The 24,228-nt window shown below is 39.1% G+C and overlaps 2 long non-coding RNA genes across 3 annotated transcripts; both read right to left on the reverse strand.

Annotated features, from left to right (window-relative positions):
* Positions 1 to 3: 3 nt before the first annotated feature.
* On the reverse strand, positions 4 to 6,094 carry LOC125378535. Its single transcript, XR_007220261.1, has 4 exons — positions 5,972 to 6,094; positions 4,880 to 5,079; positions 1,032 to 4,727; positions 4 to 139 (listed from the first exon to the last, which is right to left on the reverse strand). It is a non-coding gene; the product is annotated as an uncharacterized LOC125378535 (long non-coding RNA).
* Positions 6,095 to 9,257: 3,163 nt separating this feature from the next.
* Positions 9,258 to 24,216, reverse strand: LOC125378536. 2 transcript variants are annotated; one of them, XR_007220263.1, is made up of 10 exons: positions 22,902 to 24,216; positions 20,789 to 21,027; positions 19,697 to 19,896; positions 17,963 to 19,544; positions 15,850 to 16,088; positions 14,758 to 14,957; positions 13,024 to 14,605; positions 10,911 to 11,149; positions 9,819 to 10,018; positions 9,258 to 9,666 (listed from the first exon to the last, which is right to left on the reverse strand). It is a non-coding gene; the product is annotated as an uncharacterized LOC125378536 (long non-coding RNA). The 2 variants fall into 2 exon arrangements; XR_007220262.1 differs by lacking the exon at positions 22,902 to 24,216 and having other exon boundaries at positions 20,789 to 22,037.
* Between the last annotated feature and the right edge of the window lie 12 nt (positions 24,217 to 24,228).

Below are 24,228 nucleotides of genomic sequence, written 5' to 3' on the forward strand. Positions count from 1 at the left end.
GAACTTGGTGTAGGTCCATCTCGTAAGTGCATGATTGGCTTGTTTCTGCCTCTCAAGGGTGAGGTAGTCCCCTCCGCTGAGCACCTACTGTGATGGAGAACGGTCACTGAGGTCCTCACTGAAGCACTCCCAGTGGTATCTGAAATAAATTTCCACTGTATAAGTTTCAGAAACAATCTTTCATTAATCTTTTCATATGTGTAGGATATAAACTGCTCACAAAAAGTAGGGTATATTGAAATTAAAATCAATGGCACAAAGACAGTAATATAGATGCCTACAAAACATTTGTGTATGATTGAGGAAAAGCATAGGTCCGTCTGAGCAAGCCTCACAATGACCCACCAGATGCCCTTGCATCCAGGAAAATTGCACTCAAACGTACCAGGGGGTGGGGATGAGAAATCACATCTTGTGTCACACGTGCAAATGACAAAATCCACGTGCCTCACGGGCAAAAATGGGTGTTAAACATGGGTCTTGGACCAAGTTCATCCATCACTTCACCACTTTCCACAATGCGAAGGTTACGAGAAGACGAAAGATTGAGAGCAATTGGGATGATCCAAGCCGGAAGAAAGCATAGAAGCACAACTTTTGGGTTTCTACCCCTCATGAATTTTCCAGTGTCGACAAAATGAAATTGCAGCTTGATCAAAGTCATTACTTTCAAAACTGTTTCTTAACATCCTTATTTCCACATTATTATTGTTTCCCAATGAAAATTAAACATAATTCTGAAGCTTTTCGTCGTAACTTTTCAATATCCCCTACTTTGTGCGAGCAGTATAAATAGAAACATACTTTTAACAAATATATACATGTTTTTAAATATAAATAATCTGAGACAACTGTTTGTTTGTTTTTTGTTATTTATCGCCACACTCAATCCACACAATTGGGATACGATGGCATGTATCAACCAAGTCAAGCTAGTCTGACCACCCGTTAGTCTCCTCTTACGACAAGCATAGTCGCTTTTGAAGGCCGCTTATTTACTAACAAAAGAAGTAAGTAAATAGAAATCATACCCTTTCAGTCTTCTTCTTTGTTTCCTGGACCGTCTTCAGTGGGTAGCACAGCACCAGCAGTGGGAGAAGTCCTCTTTTCAGACGAGAACCGTTACAGTATCTCAACAGCAGATGGCGGACAGGTGTGGCAACACCAAGCGGAACGTTAATTGAACGGTTAAGAGAGACTCGTGGGGTGGTTCCGAGATATGTGGCTGATGTCAGAATCCGTTAATTACGTTGTGTATACACAATGCTAAGCTGAAAAACGAAATAAGAGGAAGAGTCAAAAGAAAAAGAATTCGTCAAATCACAACTGTATTCAGCTCTAATACCTGCAGATCCCGCGTTTCTGAGACACTCGACGTGCATCAACCATATATACAAGGCAAGTGTATGTATCAACTCTTAGAAAAACATTCAGAAGTGAAACGCATTGTGTGGAACAGAACGTTTGGGTGTAATACTTACTCCTTCAACTAATGATATTAGTCCCAAACATTGTGTTCTTCATAATAAAGAAGTTCATCAATTTTCGGCCTTACATGTATATCATCCGTGTAATAACCTAAATTCTACTTCAGGCTTCAGGCTCCAACCGACATGTATTTTCATAACCTTATATGAAATAGGGGCTGTATTGGCGACTGAGTATTTCAGGTATTGACCAAAATTCAGGTGATATACACAATTAGTCCTGCACCAATGACCGTGGAATATATTTATTTCATTTAAAAAAAGAATCTAGTAATGCATACAAAAAGCAAGTCTAGCCACCTCAAGCTAGCCATCACGAATCTGACACACTGCTGAACGGAACAAAGGATTGATGTTGTGTTTTAAGTATATACGCCCTCTATTTAACTTAACTACATGTATAACTGTTGGTATGGAAGGTAATGCAGTTACATAATTGATCACTTCAGGAATCATCAAAGACAAGTGATTGTAAGTTACCTCAGAGGAAAGGATGTCCTTTTTTTTCTCCAACAGGATCAGGAAAATCACTTACTTTTGAATTAGCACCATTCGTGTTTAAGAAACTTAATAACTCCAACCATGCTACTGTGACGGTTTTTTCACCCTGACACTGACATAATAATATTTGCAAGTCCAGAGACAGTTCTTGGAACACAGCCTGACTAAAGAGAAGATTTTGATGGCAATTTTCATTGATGAAGCACACTGCATTGCAAAATTGTAAGTATAAATGTTATATTTTGTATTTCGTTTTGTCTGTCAAGGCATGGCATGTTGAATTGAGAGAGCATGGATTTACGCATCTTTTGGCAATATCCCAGCAAAATCACGACGGGGACACCATAAATAGGCATGGAGAGCGAATGTTTTATGTACTAGGATGGTGTGCGTATCAATTACTGGTTTACAGGCTGCCTTCATATGGCTGCAATATTGCTGACTGCAGTATGAGACGACATTCACTCATTCACATGTTTTGTGATAAAACAAGTATAAATTCACAAAATATTCTTACTAACCACTATGAAACTGCACAATCTAAAGGTATAAAAATGTGCACTGATCACAAGTAGCTATAAAGTGTATACAATATCTAATTTGATATTCATCAAATCAAAGTTAAAGCACAAATATTAACATTTCAAAATGTGCATGTGTCACATTTATGAATACATACAATCACTTCTACAATCATCATGAACTTGATACTTGTTACTCTCAAACAAGGGTTAATTTTGTAAGTTTGGCCGCAGTCCCAGGTAGAGGCATTATGTAATATATGTTAATGCCCTTATGAAAAAGGAATGCATACATCCACTGTATTACATTACATTAGCTAAGTTAAAACACTAAAACACTAAAGTTGATCTTGTTGATCGGTTACAAAAAAATAATCATCTAACAACAATTGTTTTTGCATATGTTGATCTTATTCTTATAATAGGAGTTAAATTTCATAAAAGAAATCGGCCAATTTTCAAGCTAAAGTTTCAATTAAAGTTCAACATCAATCATGCATAACAACATACAGAATATGTATGAATGAGAAGGAAAACAGGGAAGTGTGTCAGAGTCCTTCATGGATCCAAATGGTTTCAAGAGGATGATAGTCCCTTGATAGTCCATTGCTCAACACCATTCAGCTTGGGACTTACAAAGTGTGGAAACCGTCATCCACTATGGTCCAGCCAATAATGTTGAGGATTATATTCAAGAGACAAGGACGGAGCAGGCAGGGATCCAGAAAAGCAGGCACATGCTCTTCTCATGAAATTTAGACGATGTCTCAGTGGCAGGCGGAATATTTCGGATGAAATGAAACAGTATGTCAGAACCAACGTATGTCGACGAGTTGAGCTTTACTGAAGTCATGAGTGCTATGGACAACTGTGCCATATCTTGCAAGTGTCTCTGTGACTGCAGAGACTCATGGACATGCAATTACCCCATGTAGTGAATGTAGATGTGATATTCTTGAGTTGTACAAAACTTCCCTTGACTCGAGTGATAGCTCATCATCTCACTCAGACTCAGAACATGAAGATCATGAAACATACAGTGATAGCGACTTTGCAACAGGGTCTCGTTTTAATCATGTGACACTGAATTACACATCGGGAAAAAAGGTTCAGATGTTATAGTATGTGCGGCTACTGAAGACTTTAAGACTTTCTGAAATCCAATTTTGGATGTCACTCAGCATGTTTTTGATTTCTCTGTGGCAGTGGCTTGTTGGCCTCATTGAATTGAGCTGCATAGGAATGGAATTGTTCTACAAGTTTAAGAATATCACCAAGAAGGATCAACAACTCCATGCCTTCCCGAACATTTCTTGCGGAATGCCAATTTGTCGTATTTTTGGCATAATTCTTCCATTGACAGCGCACTTCTGCTGACTTTGAGAATCGTCTTTTATCTGTGTACCTCCCCTTGTATGTGTGTACATCATCTTTGAAAGCCCTGTTGCAATGCTCCAAGTCAAGGTCGATGGGATGATTGGTGTCTTCTCTGCCTTGATGGTTGACTGTGCGGTTCCATATCAATCTATAAAGCCTGCCGTTCATATAGGAGAGCATATGCCTTTGCCTGTGTTTCAAAGGAGACCATATGCATACTTTGGACATTTGCTTGCCTTGTAGTATAAACAGAACCACTTTACTAGTCTCATCATGCCTGCCACCATCTCCCATGTGAATGGAATCGTTGTGATTTATTCGAAGAAGCCCAAGCATGAGAGACAGACGGGTGTACTGATAAATAGATGATCTTGATTCTGCTGAAGATGTGGAATCCTGATTGTTTTCAGCATTATATTCCGGATGCTTCGTGTTTGCGGAGAGCTTTTGGTCTCTGGTACAGTTTTCCACAGTACCTGCAGGCTAGTGTGTTTGATTTGGAGACCATGACCTGGCTGTTGAGGAACCTCCGGTAAGACGTGCTTGTCTACAAACTGTTTTGCTGCATGACCTAGAAAATAATCAATCATTTTATATGGATTGCCAACAGCACCCATGTAACTTGACGTTGGGACAGAAGTGAGGTGTTCCATTTGGAAGTAATGTAGTCCCCGAGTTACGATGTAGGCGGTGGTGACCTTGTCCATGAATTCAGAGCATGGGTAAAAGTTGTCATGAGGATCCTGAGTAACATTCACCGCATTTATTGTGCTCCTTTGCAGCATGCAGAGTGCCAAACAGACTTGTTAGAGGAGGACGAGTACAAGTGTTTCCATATAACCTGAAAAAGAAATATCTTCAGGTAGTCAGGTATTACACAAAGACTAATCCGTTACTTTTGCAACAAAACAATAAACCAATTTACAAACCACACAATAACTGTCCTTCTTTTGTTAAATCGCAATTACAGAAAATGCAGTTAATTACATATACCTTTAGAAATTCAGCTTCGTTATGGAACTCTTCCATCTTTGGAACAAGTCCTTGTAATCTGGAACTTGGTGTAGGTCCATCTCGTAAGTGCATGATTGGCTTGTTTCTGCCTCTCAAGGGTGAGGTAGTCCCCTCCGCTGAGCACCTACTGTGATGGAGAACGGTCACTGAGGTCCTCACTGAAGCACTCCCAGTGGTATCTGAAATAAATTTCCACTGTATAAGTTTCAGAAACAATCTTTCATTAATCTTTTCATATGTGTAGGATATAAACTGCTCACAAAAAGTAGGGTATATTGAAATTAAAATCAATGGCACAAAGACAGTAATATAGATGCCTACAAAACATTTGTGTATGATTGAGGAAAAGCATAGGTCCGTCTGAGCAAGCCTCACAATGACCCACCAGATGCCCTTGCATCCAGGAAAATTGCACTCAAACGTACCAGGGGGTGGGGATGAGAAATCACATCTTGTGTCACACGTGCAAATGACAAAATCCACGTGCCTCACGGGCAAAAATGGGTGTTAAACATGGGTCTTGGACCAAGTTCATCCATCACTTCACCACTTTCCACAATGCGAAGGTTACGAGAAGACGAAAGATTGAGAGCAATTGGGATGATCCAAGCCGGAAGAAAGCATAGAAGCACAACTTTTGGGTTTCTACCCCTCATGAATTTTCCAGTGTCGACAAAATGAAATTGCAGCTTGATCAAAGTCATTACTTTCAAAACTGTTTCTTAACATCCTTATTTCCACATTATTATTGTTTCCCAATGAAAATTAAACATAATTCTGAAGCTTTTCGTAGTAACTTTTCAATATCCCCTACTTTGTGCGAGCAGTATAAATAGAAACATACTTTTAACAAATATATACATGTTTTTAAATATAAATAATCTGAGACAACTGTTTGTTTGTTTTTTGTTATTTATCGCCACACTCAATCCACACAATTGGGATACGATGGCATGTATCAACCAAGTCAAGCTAGTCTGACCACCCGTTAGTCTCCTCTTACGACAAGCATAGTCGCTTTTGAAGGCCGCTTATTTACTAACAAAAGAAGTAAGTAAATAGAAATCATACCCTTTCAGTCTTCTTCTTTGTTTCCTGGACCGTCTTCAGTGGGTAGCACAGCACCAGCAGTGGGAGAAGTCCTCTTTTCAGACGAGAACCGTTACAGTATCTCAACAGCAGATGGCGGACAGGTGTGGCAACATCAAGCGGAACGTTAATTGAACGGTTAAGAGAGACTCGTGGGGTGGTCCGAGATATGTGGCTGATGTCAGAATCCGTTAATTACGTTGTGTATACACAATGCTAAGCTGAAAAACGAAATAAGAGGAAGAGTCAAAAGAAAAAGAATTCGTCAAATCACAACTGTATTCAGCTCTAATACCTGCAGATCCCGCGTTTCTGAGACACTCGACGTGCATCAACCATATATACAAGGCAAGTGTATGTATCAACTCTTAGAAAAACATTCAGAAGTGAAACGCATTGTGTGGAACAGAACGTTTGGGTGTAATACTTACTCCTTCAACTAATGATATTAGTCCCAAACATTGTGTTCTTCATAATAAAGAAGTTCATCAATTTTCGGCCTTACATGTATATCATCCGTGTAATAACCTAAATTCTACTTCAGGCTTCAGGCTCCAACCGACATGTATTTTCATAACCTTATATGAAATAGGGGCTGTATTGGCGACTGAGTATTTCAGGTATTGACCAAAATTCAGGTGATATACACAATTAGTCCTGCACCAATGACCGTGGAATATATTTATTTCATTTAAAAAAAGAATCTAGTAATGCATACAAAAAGCAAGTCTAGCCACCTCAAGCTAGCCATCACGAATCTGACACACTGCTGAACGGAACAAAGGATTGATGTTGTGTTTTAAGTATATACGCCCTCTATTTAACTTAACTACATGTATAACTGTTGGTATGGAAGGTAATGCAGTTACATAATTGATCACTTCAGGAATCATCAAAGACAAGTGATTGTAAGTTACCTCAGAGGAAAGGATGTCCTTTTTTTTCTCCAACAGGATCAGGAAAATCACTTACTTTTGAATTAGCACCATTCGTGTTTAAGAAACTTAATAACTCCAACCATGCTACTGTGACGGTTTTTTCACCCTGACACTGACATAATAATATTTGCAAGTCCAGAGACAGTTCTTGGAACACAGCCTGACTAAAGAGAAGATTTTGATGGCAATTTTCATTGATGAAGCACACTGCATTGCAAAATTGTAAGTATAAATGTTATATTTTGTATTTCGTTTTGTCTGTCAAGGCATGGCATGTTGAATTGAGAGAGCATGGATTTACGCATCTTTTGGCAAAATCCCAGCAAAATCACGACGGGGACACCATAAGTAGGCATGGAGAGCGAATGTTTTATGTACTAGGATGGTGTGCGTATCAATTACTGGTTTACAGGCTGCCTTCATATGGCTGCAATATTGCTGACTGCAGTATGAGACGACATTCACTCATTCACATGTTTTGTGATAAAACAAGTATAAATTCACAAAATATTCTTACTAACCACTATGAAACTGCACAATCTAAAGGTATAAAAATGTGCACTGATCACAAGTAGCTATAAAGTGTATACAATATCTAATTTGATATTCATCAAATCAAAGTTAAAGCACAAATATTAACATTTCAAAATGTGCATGTGTCACATTTATGAATACATACAATCACTTCTACAATCATCATGAACTTGATACTTGTTACTCTCAAACAAGGGTTAATTTTGTAAGTTTGGCCGCAGTCCCAGGTAGAGGCATTATGTAATATATGTTAATGCCCTTATGAAAAAGGAATGCATACATCCACTGTATTACATTACATTAGCTAAGTTAAAACACTAAAACACTAAAGTTGATCTTGTTGATCGGTTACAAAAAAATAATCATCTAACAACAATTGTTTTTGCATATGTTGATCTTATTCTTATAATAGGAGTTAAATTTCATAAAAGAAATCGGCCAATTTTCAAGCTAAAGTTTCAATTAAAGTTCAACATCAATCATGCATAACAACATACAGAATATGTATGAATGAGAAGGAAAACAGGGAAGTGTGTCAGAGTCCTTCATGGATCCAAATGGTTTCAAGAGGATGATAGTCCCTTGATAGTCCATTGCTCAACACCATTCAGCTTGGGACTTACAAAGTGTGGAAACCGTCATCCACTATGGTCCAGCCAATAATGTTGAGGATTATATTCAAGAGACAAGGACGGAGCAGGCAGGGATCCAGAAAAGCAGGCACATGCTCTTCTCATGAAATTTAGACGATGTCTCAGTGGCAGGCGGAATATTTCGGATGAAATGAAACAGTATGTCAGAACCAACGTATGTCGACGAGTTGAGCTTTACTGAAGTCATGAGTGCTATGGACAACTGTGCCATATCTTGCAAGTGTCTCTGTGACTGCAGAGACTCATGGACATGCAATTACCCCATGTAGTGAATGTAGATGTGATATTCTTGAGTTGTACAAAACTTCCCTTGACTCGAGTGATAGCTCATCATCTCACTCAGACTCAGAACATGAAGATCATGAAACATACAGTGATAGCGACTTTGCAACAGGGTCTCGTTTTAATCATGTGACACTGAATTACACATCGGGAAAAAAGGTTCAGATGTTATAGTATGTGCGGCTACTGAAGACTTTAAGACTTTCTGAAATCCAATTTTGGATGTCACTCAGCATGTTTTTGATTTCTCTGTGGCAGTGGCTTGTTGGCCTCATTGAATTGAGCTGCATAGGAATGGAATTGTTCTACAAGTTTAAGAATATCACCAAGAAGGATCAACAACTCCATGCCTTCCCGAACATTTCTTGCGGAATGCCAATTTGTCGTATTTTTGGCATAATTCTTCCATTGACAGCGCACTTCTGCTGACTTTGAGAATCGTCTTTTATCTGTGTACCTCCCCTTGTATGTGTGTACATCATCTTTGAAAGCCCTGTTGCAATGCTCCAAGTCAAGGTCGATGGGATGATTGGTGTCTTCTCTGCCTTGATGGTTGACTGTGCGGTTCCATATCAATCTATAAAGCCTGCCGTTCATATAGGAGAGCATATGCCTTTGCCTGTGTTTCAAAGGAGACCATATGCATACTTTGGACATTTGCTTGCCTTGTAGTATAAACAGAACCACTTTACTAGTCTCATCATGCCTGCCACCATCTCCCATGTGAATGGAATCGTTGTGATTTATTCGAAGAAGCCCAAGCATGAGAGACAGACGGGTGTACTGATAAATAGATGATCTTGATTCTGCTGAAGATGTGGAATCCTGATTGTTTTCAGCATTATATTCCGGATGCTTCCTGTTTGCGGAGAGCTTTTGGTCTCTGGTACAGTTTTCCACAGTACCTGCAGGCTAGTGTGTTTGATTTGGAGACCATGACCTGGCTGTTGAGGAACCTCCGGTAAGACGTGCTTGTCTACAAACTGTTTTGCTGCATGACCTAGAAAATAATCAATCATTTTATATGGATTGCCAACAGCACCCATGTAACTTGACGTTGGGACAGAAGTGAGGTGTTCCATTTGGAAGTAATGTAGTCCCCGAGTTACGATGTAGGCGGTGGTGACCTTGTCCATGAATTCAGAGCATGGGTAAAAGTTGTCATGAGGATCCTGAGTAACATTCACCGCATTTATTGTGCTCCTTTGCAGCATGCAGAGTGCCAAACAGACTTGTTAGAGGAGGACGAGTACAAGTGTTTCCATATAACCTGAAAAAGAAATATCTTCAGGTAGTCAGGTATTACACAAAGACTAATCCGTTACTTTTGCAACAAAACAATAAACCAATTTACAAACCACACAATAACTGTCCTTCTTTTGTTAAATCGCAATTACAGAAAATGCAGTTAATTACATATACCTTTAGAAATTCAGCTTCGTTATGGAACTCTTCCATCTTTGGAACAAGTCCTTGTAATCTGGAACTTGGTGTAGGTCCATCTCGTAAGTGCATGATTGGCTTGTTTCTGCCTCTCAAGGGTGAGGTAGTCCCCTCCGCTGAGCACCTACTGTGATGGAGAACGGTCACTGAGGTCCTCACTGAAGCACTCCCAGTGGTATCTGAAATAAATTTCCACTGTATAAGTTTCAGAAACAATCTTTCATTAATCTTTTCATATGTGTAGGATATAAACTGCTCACAAAAAGTAGGGTATATTGAAATTAAAATCAATGGCACAAAGACAGTAATATAGATGCCTACAAAACATTTGTGTATGATTGAGGAAAAGCATAGGTCCGTCTGAGCAAGCCTCACAATGACCCACCAGATGCCCTTGCATCCAGGAAAATTGCACTCAAACGTACCAGGGGGTGGGGATGAGAAATCACATCTTGTGTCACACGTGCAAATGACAAAATCCACGTGCCTCACGGGCAAAAATGGGTGTTAAACATGGGTCTTGGACCAAGTTCATCCATCACTTCACCACTTTCCACAATGCGAAGGTTACGAGAAGACGAAAGATTGAGAGCAATTGGGATGATCCAAGCCGGAAGAAAGCATAGAAGCACAACTTTTGGGTTTCTACCCCTCATGAATTTTCCAGTGTCGACAAAATGAAATTGCAGCTTGATCAAAGTCATTACTTTCAAAACTGTTTCTTAACATCCTTATTTCCACATTATTATTGTTTCCCAATGAAAATTAAACATAATTCTGAAGCTTTTCGTAGTAACTTTTCAATATCCCCTACTTTGTGCGAGCAGTATAAATAGAAACATACTTTTAACAAATATATACATGTTTTTAAATATAAATAATCTGAGACAACTGTTTGTTTGTTTTTTGTTATTTATCGCCACACTCAATCCACACAATTGGGATACGATGGCATGTATCAACCAAGTCAAGCTAGTCTGACCACCCGTTAGTCTCCTCTTACGACAAGCATAGTCGCTTTTGAAGGCCGCTTATTTACTAACAAAAGAAGTAAGTAAATAGAAATCATACCCTTTCAGTCTTCTTCTTTGTTTCCTGGACCGTCTTCAGTGGGTAGCACAGCACCAGCAGTGGGAGAAGTCCTCTTTTCAGACGAGAACCGTTACAGTATCTCAACAGCAGATGGCGGACAGGTGTGGCAACACCAAGCGGAACGTTAATTGAACGGTTAAGAGAGACTCGTGGGGTGGTCCGAGATATGTGGCTGATGTCAGAATCCGTTAATTACGTTGTGTATACACAATGCTAAGCTGAAAAACGAAATAAGAGGAAGAGTCAAAAGAAAAAGAATTCGTCAAATCACAACTGTATTCAGCTCTAATACCTGCAGATCCCGCGTTTCTGAGACAATCGACGTGCATCAACCATATATACAAGGCAAGTGTATGTATCAACTCTTAGAAAAACATTCAGAAGTGAAACGCATTGTGTGGAACAGAACGTTTGGGTGTAATACTTACTCCTTCAACTAATGATATTAGTCCCAAACATTGTGTTCTTCATAATAAAGAAGTTCATCAATTTTCGGCCTTACATGTATATCATCCGTGTAATAACCTAAATTCTACTTCAGGCTTCAGGCTCCAACCGACATGTATTTTCATAACCTTATATGAAATAGGGGCTGTATTGGCGACTGAGTATTTCAGGTATTGACCAAAATTCAGGTGATATACACAATTAGTCCTGCACCAATGACCGTGGAATATATTTATTTCATTTAAAAAAATAATCTAGTAATGCATACAAAAAGCAAGTCTAGCCACCTCAAGCTAGCCATCACGAATCTGACACACTGCTGAACGGAACAAAGGATTGATGTTGTGTTTTAAGTATATACGCCCTCTATTTAACTTAACTACATGTATAACTGTTGGTATGGAAGGTAATGCAGTTACATAATTGATCACTTCAGGAATCATCAAAGACAAGTGATTGTAAGTTACCTCAGAGGAAAGGATGTCCTTTTTTTTCTCCAACAGGATCAGGAAAATCACTTACTTTTGAATTAGCACCATTCGTGTTTAAGAAACTTAATAACTCCAACCATGCTACTGTGACGGTTTTTTCACCCTGACACTGACATAATAATATTTGCAAGTCCAGAGACAGTTCTTGGAACACAGCCTGACTAAAGAGAAGATTTTGATGGCAATTTTCATTGATGAAGCACACTGCATTGCAAAATTGTAAGTATAAATGTTATATTTTGTATTTCGTTTTGTCTGTCAAGGCATGGCATGTTGAATTGAGAGAGCATGGATTTACACATCTTTTGGCAAAATCCCAGCAAAATCACGACGGGGACACCATAAGTAGGCATGGAGAGCGAATGTTTTATGTACTAGGATGGTGTGCGTATCAATTACTGGTTTACAGGCTGCCTTCATATGGCTGCAATATTGCTGACTGCAGTATGAGACGACATTCACTCATTCACATGTTTTGTGATAAAACAAGTATAAATTCACAAAATATTCTTACTAACCACTATGAAACTGCACAATCTAAAGGTATAAAAATGTGCACTGATCACAAGTAGCTATAAAGTGTATACAATATCTAATTTGATATTCATCAAATCAAAGTTAAAGCACAAATATTAACATTTCAAAATGTGCATGTGTCACATTTATGAATACATACAATCACTTCTACAATCATCATGAACTTGATACTTGTTACTCTCAAACAAGGGTTAATTTTGTAAGTTTGGCCGCAGTCCCAGGTAGAGGCATTATGTAATATATGTTAATGCCCTTATGAAAAAGGAATGCATACATCCACTGTATTACATTACATTAGCTAAGTTAAAACACTAAAACACTAAAGTTGATCTTGTTGATCGGTTACAAAAAAATAATCATCTAACAACAATTGTTTTTGCATATGTTGATCTTATTCTTATAATAGGAGTTAAATTTCATAAAAGAAATCGGCCAATTTTCAAGCTAAAGTTTCAATTAAAGTTCAACATCAATCATGCATAACAACATACAGAATATGTATGAATGAGAAGGAAAACAGGGAAGTGTGTCAGAGTCCTTCATGGATCCAAATGGTTTCATGAGGATGATAGTCCCTTGATAGTCCATTGCTCAACACCATTCAGCTTGGGACTTACAAAGTGTGGAAACCGTCATCCACTATGGTCCAGCCAATAATGTTGAGGATTATATTCAAGAGACAAGGACGGAGCAGGCAGGGATCCAGAAAAGCAGGCACATGCTCTTCTCATGAAATTTAGACGATGTCTCAGTGGCAGGCGGAATATTTCGGATGAAATGAAACAGTATGTCAGAACCAACGTATGTCGACGAGTTGAGCTTTACTGAAGTCATGAGTGCTATGGACAACTGTGCCATATCTTGCAAGTGTCTCTGTGACTGCAGAGACTCATGGACATGCAATTACCCCATGTAGTGAATGTAGATGTGATATTCTTGAGTTGTACAAAACTTCCCTTGACTCGAGTGATAGCTCATCATCTCACTCAGACTCAGAACATGAAGATCATGAAACATACAGTGATAGCGACTTTGCAACAGGGTCTCGTTTTAATCATGTGACACTGAATTACACATCGGGAAAAAAGGTTCAGATGTTATAGTATGTGCGGCTACTGAAGACTTTAAGACTTTCTGAAATCCAATTTTGGATGTCACTCAGCATGTTTTTGATTTCTCTGTGGCAGTGGCTTGTTGGCCTCATTGAATAGAGCTGCATAGGAATGGAATTGTTCTACAAGTTTAAGAATATCACCAAGAAGGATCAACAACTCCATGCCTTCCCGAACATTTCTTGCGGAATGCCAATTTGTCGTATTTTTGGCATAATTCTTCCATTGACAGCGCACTTCTGCTGACTTTGAGAATCGTCTTTTATCTGTGTACCTCCCCTTGTATGTGTGTACATCATCTTTGAAAGCCCTGTTGCAATGCTCCAAGTCAAGGTCGATGGGATGATTGGTGTCTTCTCTGCCTTGATGGTTGACTGTGCGGTTCCATATCAATCTATAAAGCCTGCCGTTCATATAGGAGAGCATATGCCTTTGCCTGTGTTTCAAAGGAGACCATATGCATACTTTGGACATTTGCTTGCCTTGTAGTATAAACAGAACCACTTTACTAGTCTCATCATGCCTGCCACCATCTCCCATGTGAATGGAATCGTTGTGATTTATTCGAAGAAGCCCAAGCATGAGAGACAGACGGGTGTACTGATAAATAGATGATCTTGATTCTGCTGAAGATGTGGAATCCTGATTGTTTTCAGCATTATATTCCGGATGCTTCGTGTTTGCGGAGAGCTTTTGGTCTCTGGTACAGTTTTCCACAGTACCTGCAGGCTAGTGTGTTTGATTTGGAGACCATGACCTGGCTGTTGAGGAACCTCCGGTAAGACGTGCTTGTCTACAAACTGTTTTGCTGCATGACCTAGAAAATAATCAATCATTTTATATGGATTGCCAACAGCACCCATGTAACTTGACGTTGGGACAGAAGTGAGGTGTTCCATTTGGAAGTAATGTAGTCCCCCAGTTACGATGTAGGCGGTGGTGACCTTGTCCATGAATTCAGAGCATGGGTAAAAGTTGTCATGAGGATCCTGAGTAACATTCACCGCATTTATTGTGCTCCTTTGCAGCATGCAGAGTGCCAAACAGACTTGTTAGAGGAGGACGAGTACAAGTGTTTCCATATAACCTGAAAAAGAAATATCTTCAGGTAGTCAGGTATTACACAAAGACTAATCCGTTACTTTTGCAACAAAACAATAAACCAATTTACAAACCACACAATAACTGTCCTTCTTTTGTTAAATCGCAATTACAGAAAATGCAGTTAATTACATATACCTTTAGAAATTCAGCTTCGTTATGGAACTCTTCCATCTTTGGAACAAGTCCTTGTAATCTGGAACTTGGTGTAGGTCCATCTCGTAAGTGCATGATTGGCTTGTTTCTGCCTCTCAAGGGTGAGGTAGTCCCCTCCGCTGAGCACCTACTGTGATGGAGAACGGTCACTGAGGTCCTCACTGAAGCACTCCCAGTGGTATCTGAAATAAATTTCCACTGTATAAGTTTCAGAAACAATCTTTCATTAATCTTTTCATATGTGTAGGACATAAACTGCTCACAAAAAGTAGGGTATATTGAAATTAAAATCAATGGCACAAAGACAGTAATATAGATGCCTACAAAACATTTGTGTATGATTGAGGAAAAGCATAGGTCCGTCTGAGCAAGCCTCACAATGACCCACCAGATGCCCTTGCATCCAGGAAAATTGCACTCAAACGTACCAGGGGGTGGGGATGAGAAATCACATCTTGTGTCACACGTGCAAATGACAAAATCCACGTGCCTCACGGGCAAAAATGGGTGTTAAACATGGGTCTTGGACCAAGTTCATCCATCACTTCACCACTTTCCACAATGCGAAGGTTACGAGAAGACGAAAGATTGAGAGCAATTGGGATGATCCAAGCCGGAAGAAAGCATAGAAGCACAACTTTTGGGTTTCTACCCCTCATGAATTTTCCAGTGTCGACAAAATGAAATTGCAGCTTGATCAAAGTCATTACTTTCAAAACTGTTTCTTAACATCCTTATTTCCACATTATTATTGTTTCCCAATGAAAATTAAACATAATTCTGAAGCTTTTCGTCGTAACTTTTCAATATCCCCTACTTTGTGTGAGCAGTATAAATAGAAACATACTTTTAACAAATATATACATGTTTTTAAATATAAATAATCTGAGACAACTGTTTGTTTGTTTTTTGTTATTTATCGCCACACTCAATCCACACAATTGGGATACGATGGCATGTATCAACCAAGTCAAGCTAGTCTGACCACCCGTTAGTCTCCTCTTACGACAAGCATAGTCGCTTTTGAAGGCCGCTTATTTACTAACAAAAGAAGTAAGTAAATAGAAATCATACCCTTTCAGTCTTCTTCTTTGTTTCCTGGACCGTCTTCAGTGGGTAGCACAGCACCAGCAGTGGGGGAAGTCCTCTTTTCAGACGAGAACCGTTACAGTATCTCAACAGCAGATGGCGGACAGGTGTGGCAACACCAAGCGGAACGTTAATTGAACGGTTAAGAGAGACTCGTGGGGTGGTCCGAGATATGTGGCTGATGTCAGAATCCGTTAATTACGTTGTGTATACACAATGCTAAGCTGAAAAACGAAATAAGAGGAAGAGTCAAAAGAAAAAGAATTCGTCAAATCACAACTGTATTCAGCTCTAATACCTGCAGATCCCGCGTTTCTGAGACACTCGACGTGCATCAACCATATATACAAGGCAAGTGTATGTATCAACTCTTAGAAAAACATTCAGAAGTGAAACGCATTGTGTGGAACAGAACGTTTGGGTGTAATACTTACTCCTTCAACTAATGATATTAGTCCCAAACATTGTGTTCTTCATAATAAAGAAGTTCATCAATTTTCGGCCTTACATGTATATCATCCGTGTAATAACCTAAATTCTACTTCAGGCTTCAGGCTCCAACCGACATGTATTTTCATAACCTTATATGAAATAGGGGCTGTATTGGCGACTGAGTATTTCAGGTATTGACCAAAATTCAGGTGATATACACAATTAGTCCTGCACCAATGACCGTGGAATATATTTATTTCATTTAAAAAAATAATCTAGTAATGCATACAAAAAGCAAGTCTAGCCACCTCAAGCTAGCCATCACGAATCTGACACACTGCTGAACGGAACAAAGGATTGATGTTGTGTTTTAAGTATATACGCCCTCTATTTAACTTAACTACATGTATAACTGTTGGTATGGAAGGTAATGCAGTTACATAATTGATCACTTCAGGAATCATCAAAGACAAGTGATTGTAAGTTACCTCAGAGGAAAGGATGTCCTTTTTTTTCTCCAACAGGATCAGGAAAATCACTTACTTTTGAATTAGCACCATTCGTGTTTAAGAAACTTAATAACTCCAACCATGCTACTGTGACGGTTTTTTCACCCTGACACTGACATAATAATATTTGCAAGTCCAGAGACAGTTCTTGGAACACAGCCTGACTAAAGAGAAGATTTTGATGGCAATTTTCATTGATGAAGCACACTGCATTGCAAAATTGTAAGTATAAATGTTATATTTTGTATTTCGTTTTGTCTGTCAAGGCATGGCATGTTGAATTGAGAGAGCATGGATTTACGCATCTTTTGGCAATATCCCAGCAAAATCACGACGGGGACACCATAAATAGGCATGGAGAGCGAATGTTTTATGTACTAGGATGGTGTGCGTATCAATTACTGGTTTACAGGCTGCCTTCATATGGCTGCAATATTGCTGACTGCAGTATGAGACGACATTCACTCATTCACATGTTTTGTGATAAAACAAGTATAAATTCACAAAATATTCTTACTAACCACTATGAAACTGCACAATCTAAAGGTATAAAAATGTGCACTGATCACAAGTAGCTATAAAGTGTATACAATATCTAATTTGATATTCATCAAATCAAAGTTAAAGCACAAATATTAACATTTCAAAATGTGCATGTGTCACATTTATGAATACATACAATCACTTCTACAATCATCATGAACTTGATACTTGTTACTCTCAAACAAGGGTTAATTTTGTAAGTTTGGCCGCAGTCCCAGGTAGAGGCATTATGTAATATATGTTAATGCCCTTATGAAAAAGGAATGCATACATCCACTGTATTACATTACATTAGCTAAGTTAAAACACTAAAACACTAAAGTTGATCTTGTTGATCGGTTACAAAAAAATAATCATCTAACAACAATTGTTTTTGCATATGTTGATCTTATTCTTATAATAGGAGTTAAATTTCATAAAAGAAATCGGCCAATTTTCAAGCTAAAGTTTCAATTAAAGTTCAACATCAATCATGCATAACAACATACAGAATATGTATGAATGAGAAGGAAAACAGGGAAGTGTGTCAGAGTCCTTCATGGATCCAAATGGTTTCAAGAGGATGATAGTCCCTTGATAGTCCATTGCTCAACACCATTCAGCTTGGGACTTACAAAGTGTGGAAACCGTCATCCACTATGGTCCAGCCAATAATGTTGAGGATTATATTCAAGAGACAAGGACGGAGCAGGCAGGGATCCAGAAAAGCAGGCACATGCTCTTCTCATGAAATTTAGACGATGTCTCAGTGGCAGGCGGAATATTTCGGATGAAATGAAACAGTATGTCAGAACCAACGTATGTCGACGAGTTGAGCTTTACTGAAGTCATGAGTGCTATGGACAACTGTGCCATATCTTGCAAGTGTCTCTGTGACTGCAGAGACTCATGGACATGCAATTACCCCATGTAGTGAATGTAGATGTGATATTCTTGAGTTGTACAAAACTTCCCTTGACTCGAGTGATAGCTCATCATCTCACTCAGACTCAGAACATGAAGATCATGAAACATACAGTGATAGCGACTTTGCAACAGGGTCTCGTTTTAATCATGTGACACTGAATTACACATCGGGAAAAAAGGTTCAGATGTTATAGTATGTGCGGCTACTGAAGACTTTAAGACTTTCTGAAATCCAATTTTGGATGTCACTCAGCATGTTTTTGATTTCTCTGTGGCAGTGGCTTGTTGGCCTCATTGAATTGAGCTGCATAGGAATGGAATTGTTCTACAAGTTTAAGAATATCACCAAGAAGGATCAACAACTCCATGCCTTCCCGAACATTTCTTGCGGAATGCCAATTTGTCGTATTTTTGGCATAATTCTTCCATTGACAGCGCACTTCTGCTGACTTTGAGAATCGTCTTTTATCTGTGTACCTCCCCTTGTATGTGTGTACATCATCTTTGAAAGCCCTGTTGCAATGCTCCAAGTCAAGGTCGATGGGATGATTGGTGTCTTCTCTGCCTTGATGGTTGACTGTGCGGTTCCATATCAATCTATAAAGCCTGCCGTTCATATAGGAGAGCATATGCCTTTGCCTGTGTTTCAAAGGAGACCATATGCATACTTTGGACATTTGCTTGCCTTGTAGTATAAACAGAACCACTTTACTAGTCTCATCATGCCTGCCACCATCTCCCATGTGAATGGAATCGTTGTGATTTATTCGAAGAAGCCCAAGCATGAGAGACAGACGGGTGTACTGATAAATAGATGATCTTGATTCTGCTGAAGATGTGGAATCCTGATTGTTTTCAGCATTATATTCCGGATGCTTCGTGTTTGCGGAGAGCTTTTGGTCTCTGGTACAGTTTTCCACAGTACCTGCAGGCTAGTGTGTTTGATTTGGAGACCATGACCTGGCTGTTGAGGAACCTCCGGTAAGACGTGCTTGTCTACAAACTGTTTTGCTGCATGACCTAGAAAATAATCAATCATTTTATATGGATTGCCAACAGCACCCATGTAACTTGACGTTGGGACAGAAGTGAGGTGTTCCATTTGGAAGTAATGTAGTCCCCGAGTTACGATGTAGGCGGTGGTGACCTTGTCCATGAATTCAGAGCATGGGTAAAAGTTGTCATGAGGATCCTGAGTAACATTCACCGCATTTATTGTGCTCCTTTGCAGCATGCAGAGTGCCAAACAGACTTGTTAGAGGAGGACGAGTACAAGTGTTTCCATATAACCTGAAAAAGAAATATCTTCAGGTAGTCAGGTATTACACAAAGACTAATCCGTTACTTTTGCAACAAAACAATAAACCAATTTACAAACCACACAATAACTGTCCTTCTTTTGTTAAATCGCAATTACAGAAAATGCAGTTAATTACATATACCTTTAGAAATTCAGCTTCGTTATGGAACTCTTCCATCTTTGGAACAAGTCCTTGTAATCTGGAACTTGGTGTAGGTCCATCTCGTAAGTGCATGATTGGCTTGTTTCTGCCTCTCAAGGGTGAGGTAGTCCCCTCCGCTGAGCACCTACTGTGATGGAGAACGGTCACTGAGGTCCTCACTGAAGCACTCCCAGTGGTATCTGAAATAAATTTCCACTGTATAAGTTTCAGAAACAATCTTTCATTAATCTTTTCATATGTGTAGGATATAAACTGCTCACAAAAAGTAGGGTATATTGAAATTAAAATCAATGGCACAAAGACAGTAATATAGATGCCTACAAAACATTTGTGTATGATTGAGGAAAAGCATAGGTCCGTCTGAGCAAGCCTCACAATGACCCACCAGATGCCCTTGCATCCAGGAAAATTGCACTCAAACGTACCAGGGGGTGGGGATGAGAAATCACATCTTGTGTCACACGTGCAAATGACAAAATCCACGTGCCTCACGGGCAAAAATGGGTGTTAAACATGGGTCTTGGACCAAGTTCATCCATCACTTCACCACTTTCCACAATGCGAAGGTTACGAGAAGACGAAAGATTGAGAGCAATTGGGATGATCCAAGCCGGAAGAAAGCATAGAAGCACAACTTTTGGGTTTCTACCCCTCATGAATTTTCCAGTGTCGACAAAATGAAATTGCAGCTTGATCAAAGTCATTACTTTCAAAACTGTTTCTTAACATCCTTATTTCCACATTATTATTGTTTCCCAATGAAAATTAAACATAATTCTGAAGCTTTTCGTAGTAACTTTTCAATATCCCCTACTTTGTGCGAGCAGTATAAATAGAAACATACTTTTAACAAATATATACATGTTTTTAAATATAAATAATCTGAGACAACTGTTTGTTTGTTTTTTGTTATTTATCGCCACACTCAATCCACACAATTGGGATACGATGGCATGTATCAACCAAGTCAAGCTAGTCTGACCACCCGTTAGTCTCCTCTTACGACAAGCATAGTCGCTTTTGAAGGCCGCTTATTTACTAACAAAAGAAGTAAGTAAATAGAAATCATACCCTTTCAGTCTTCTTCTTTGTTTCCTGGACCGTCTTCAGTGGGTAGCACAGCACCAGCAGTGGGAGAAGTCCTCTTTTCAGACGAGAACCGTTACAGTATCTCAACAGCAGATGGCGGACAGGTGTGGCAACACCAAGCGGAACGTTAATTGAACGGTTAAGAGAGACTCGTGGGGTGGTCCGAGATATGTGGCTGATGTCAGAATCCGTTAATTACGTTGTGTATACACAATGCTAAGCTGAAAAACGAAATAAGAGGAAGAGTCAAAAGAAAAAGAATTCGTCAAATCACAACTGTATTCAGCTCTAATACCTGCAGATCCCGCGTTTCTGAGACACTCGACGTGCATCAACCATATATACAAGGCAAGTGTATGTATCAACTCTTAGAAAAACATTCAGAAGTGAAACGCATTGTGTGGAACAGAACGTTTGGGTGTAATACTTACTCCTTCAACTAATGATATTAGTCCCAAACATTGTGTTCTTCATAATAAAGAAGTTCATCAATTTTCGGCCTTACATGTATATCATCCGTGTAATAACCTAAATTCTACTTCAGGCTTCAGGCTCCAACCGACATGTATTTTCATAACCTTATATGAAATAGGGGCTGTATTGGCGACTGAGTATTTCAGGTATTGACCAAAATTCAGGTGATATACACAATTAGTCCTGCACCAATGACCGTGGAATATATTTATTTCATTTAAAAAAAGAATCTAGTAATGCATACAAAAAGCAAGTCTAGCCACCTCAAGCTAGCCATCACGAATCTGACACACTGCTGAACGGAACAAAGGATTGATGTTGTGTTTTAAGTATATACGCCCTCTATTTAACTTAACTACATGTATAACTGTTGGTATGGAAGGTAATGCAGTTACATAATTGATCACTTCAGGAATCATCAAAGACAAGTGATTGTAAGTTACCTCAGAGGAAAGGATGTCCTTTTTTTTCTCCAACAGGATCAGGAAAATCACTTACTTTTGAATTAGCACCATTCGTGTTTAAGAAACTTAATAACTCCAACCATGCTACTGTGACGGTTTTTTCACCCTGACACTGACATAATAATATTTGCAAGTCCAGAGACAGTTCTTGGAACACAGCCTGACTAAAGAGAAGATTTTGATGGCAATTTTCATTGATGAAGCACACTGCATTGCAAAATTGTAAGTATAAATGTTATATTTTGTATTTCGTTTTGTCTGTCAAGGCATGGCATGTTGAATTGAGAGAGCATGGATTTATGCATCTTTTGGCAAAATCCCAGCAAAATCACGACGGGGACACCATAAGTAGGCATGGAGAGCGAATGTTTTATGTACTAGGATGGTGTGCGTATCAATTACTGGTTTACAGGCTGCCTTCATATGGCTGCAATATTGCTGACTGCAGTATGAGACGACATTCACTCATTCACATGTTTTGTGATAAAACAAGTATAAATTCACAAAATATTCTTACTAACCACTATGAAACTGCACAATCTAAAGGTATAAAAATGTGCACTGATCACAAGTAGCTATAAAGTGTATACAATATCTAATTTGATATTCATCAAATCAAAGTTAAAGCACAAATATTAACATTTCAAAATGTGCATGTGTCACATTTATGAATACATACAATCACTTCTACAATCATCATGAACTTGATACTTGTTACTCTCAAACAAGGGTTAATTTTGTAAGTTTGGGCGCAGTCCCAGGTAGAGGCATTATGTAATATATGTTAATGCCCTTATGAAAAAGGAATGCATACATCCACTGTATTACATTACATTAGCTAAGTTAAAACACTAAAACACTAAAGTTGATCTTGTTGATCGGTTACAAAAAAATAATCATCTAACAACAATTGTTTTTGCATATGTTGATCTTATTCTTATAATAGGAGTTAAATTTCATAAAAGAAATCGGCCAATTTTCAAGCTAAAGTTTCAATTAAAGTTCAACATCAATCATGCATAACAACATACAGAATATGTATGAATGAGAAGGAAAACAGGGAAGTGTGTCAGAGTCCTTCATGGATCCAAATGGTTTCATGAGGATGATAGTCCCTTGATAGTCCATTGCTCAACACCATTCAGCTTGGGACTTACAAAGTGTGGAAACCGTCATCCACTATGGTCCAGCCAATAATGTTGAGGATTATATTCAAGAGACAAGGACGGAGCAGGCAGGGATCCAGAAAAGCAGGCACATGCTCTTCTCATGAAATTTAGACGATGTCTCAGTGGCAGGCGGAATATTTCGGATGAAATGAAACAGTATGTCAGAACCAACGTATGTCGACGAGTTGAGCTTTACTGAAGTCATGAGTGCTATGGACAACTGTGCCATATCTTGCAAGTGTCTCTGTGACTGCAGAGACTCATGGACATGCAATTACCCCATGTAGTGAATGTAGATGTGATATTCTTGAGTTGTACAAAACTTCCCTTGACTCGAGTGATAGCTCATCATCTCACTCAGACTCAGAACATGAAGATCATGAAACATACAGTGATAGCGACTTTGCAACAGGGTCTCGTTTTAATCATGTGACACTGAATTACACATCGGGAAAAAAGGTTCAGATGTTATAGTATGTGCGGCTACTGAAGACTTTAAGACTTTCTGAAATCCAATTTTGGATGTCACTCAGCATGTTTTTGATTTCTCTGTGGCAGTGGCTTGTTGGCCTCATTGAATAGAGCTGCATAGGAATGGAATTGTTCTACAAGTTTAAGAATATCACCAAGAAGGATCAACAACTCCATGCCTTCCCGAACATTTCTTGCGGAATGCCAATTTGTCGTATTTTTGGCATAATTCTTCCATTGACAGCGCACTTCTGCTGACTTTGAGAATCGTCTTTTATCTGTGTACCTCCCCTTGTATGTGTGTACATCATCTTTGAAAGCCCTGTTGCAATGCTCCAAGTCAAGGTCGATGGGATGATTGGTGTCTTCTCTGCCTTGATGGTTGACTGTGCGGTTCCATATCAATCTATAAAGCCTGCCGTTCATATAGGAGAGCATATGCCTTTGCCTGTGTTTCAAAGGAGACCATATGCATACTTTGGACATTTGCTTGCCTTGTAGTATAAACAGAACCACTTTACTAGTCTCATCATGCCTGCCACCATCTCCCATGTGAATGGAATCGTTGTGATTTATTCGAAGAAGCCCAAGCATGAGAGACAGACGGGTGTACTGATAAATAGATGATCTTGATTCTGCTGAAGATGTGGAATCCTGATTGTTTTCAGCATTATATTCCGGATGCTTCGTGTTTGCGGAGAGCTTTTGGTCTCTGGTACAGTTTTCCACAGTACCTGCAGGCTAGTGTGTTTGATTTGGAGACCATGACCTGGCTGTTGAGGAACCTCCGGTAAGACGTGCTTGTCTACAAACTGTTTTGCTGCATGACCTAGAAAATAAGCAA

This window comes from Haliotis rufescens, unplaced genomic scaffold (genome assembly GCF_023055435.1).
Source record: "Haliotis rufescens isolate VD_foot unplaced genomic scaffold, xgHalRufe1.0.p SCAF_124, whole genome shotgun sequence".
In the NCBI taxonomy this organism is placed as follows: domain Eukaryota; kingdom Metazoa; phylum Mollusca; class Gastropoda; order Lepetellida; family Haliotidae; genus Haliotis; species Haliotis rufescens.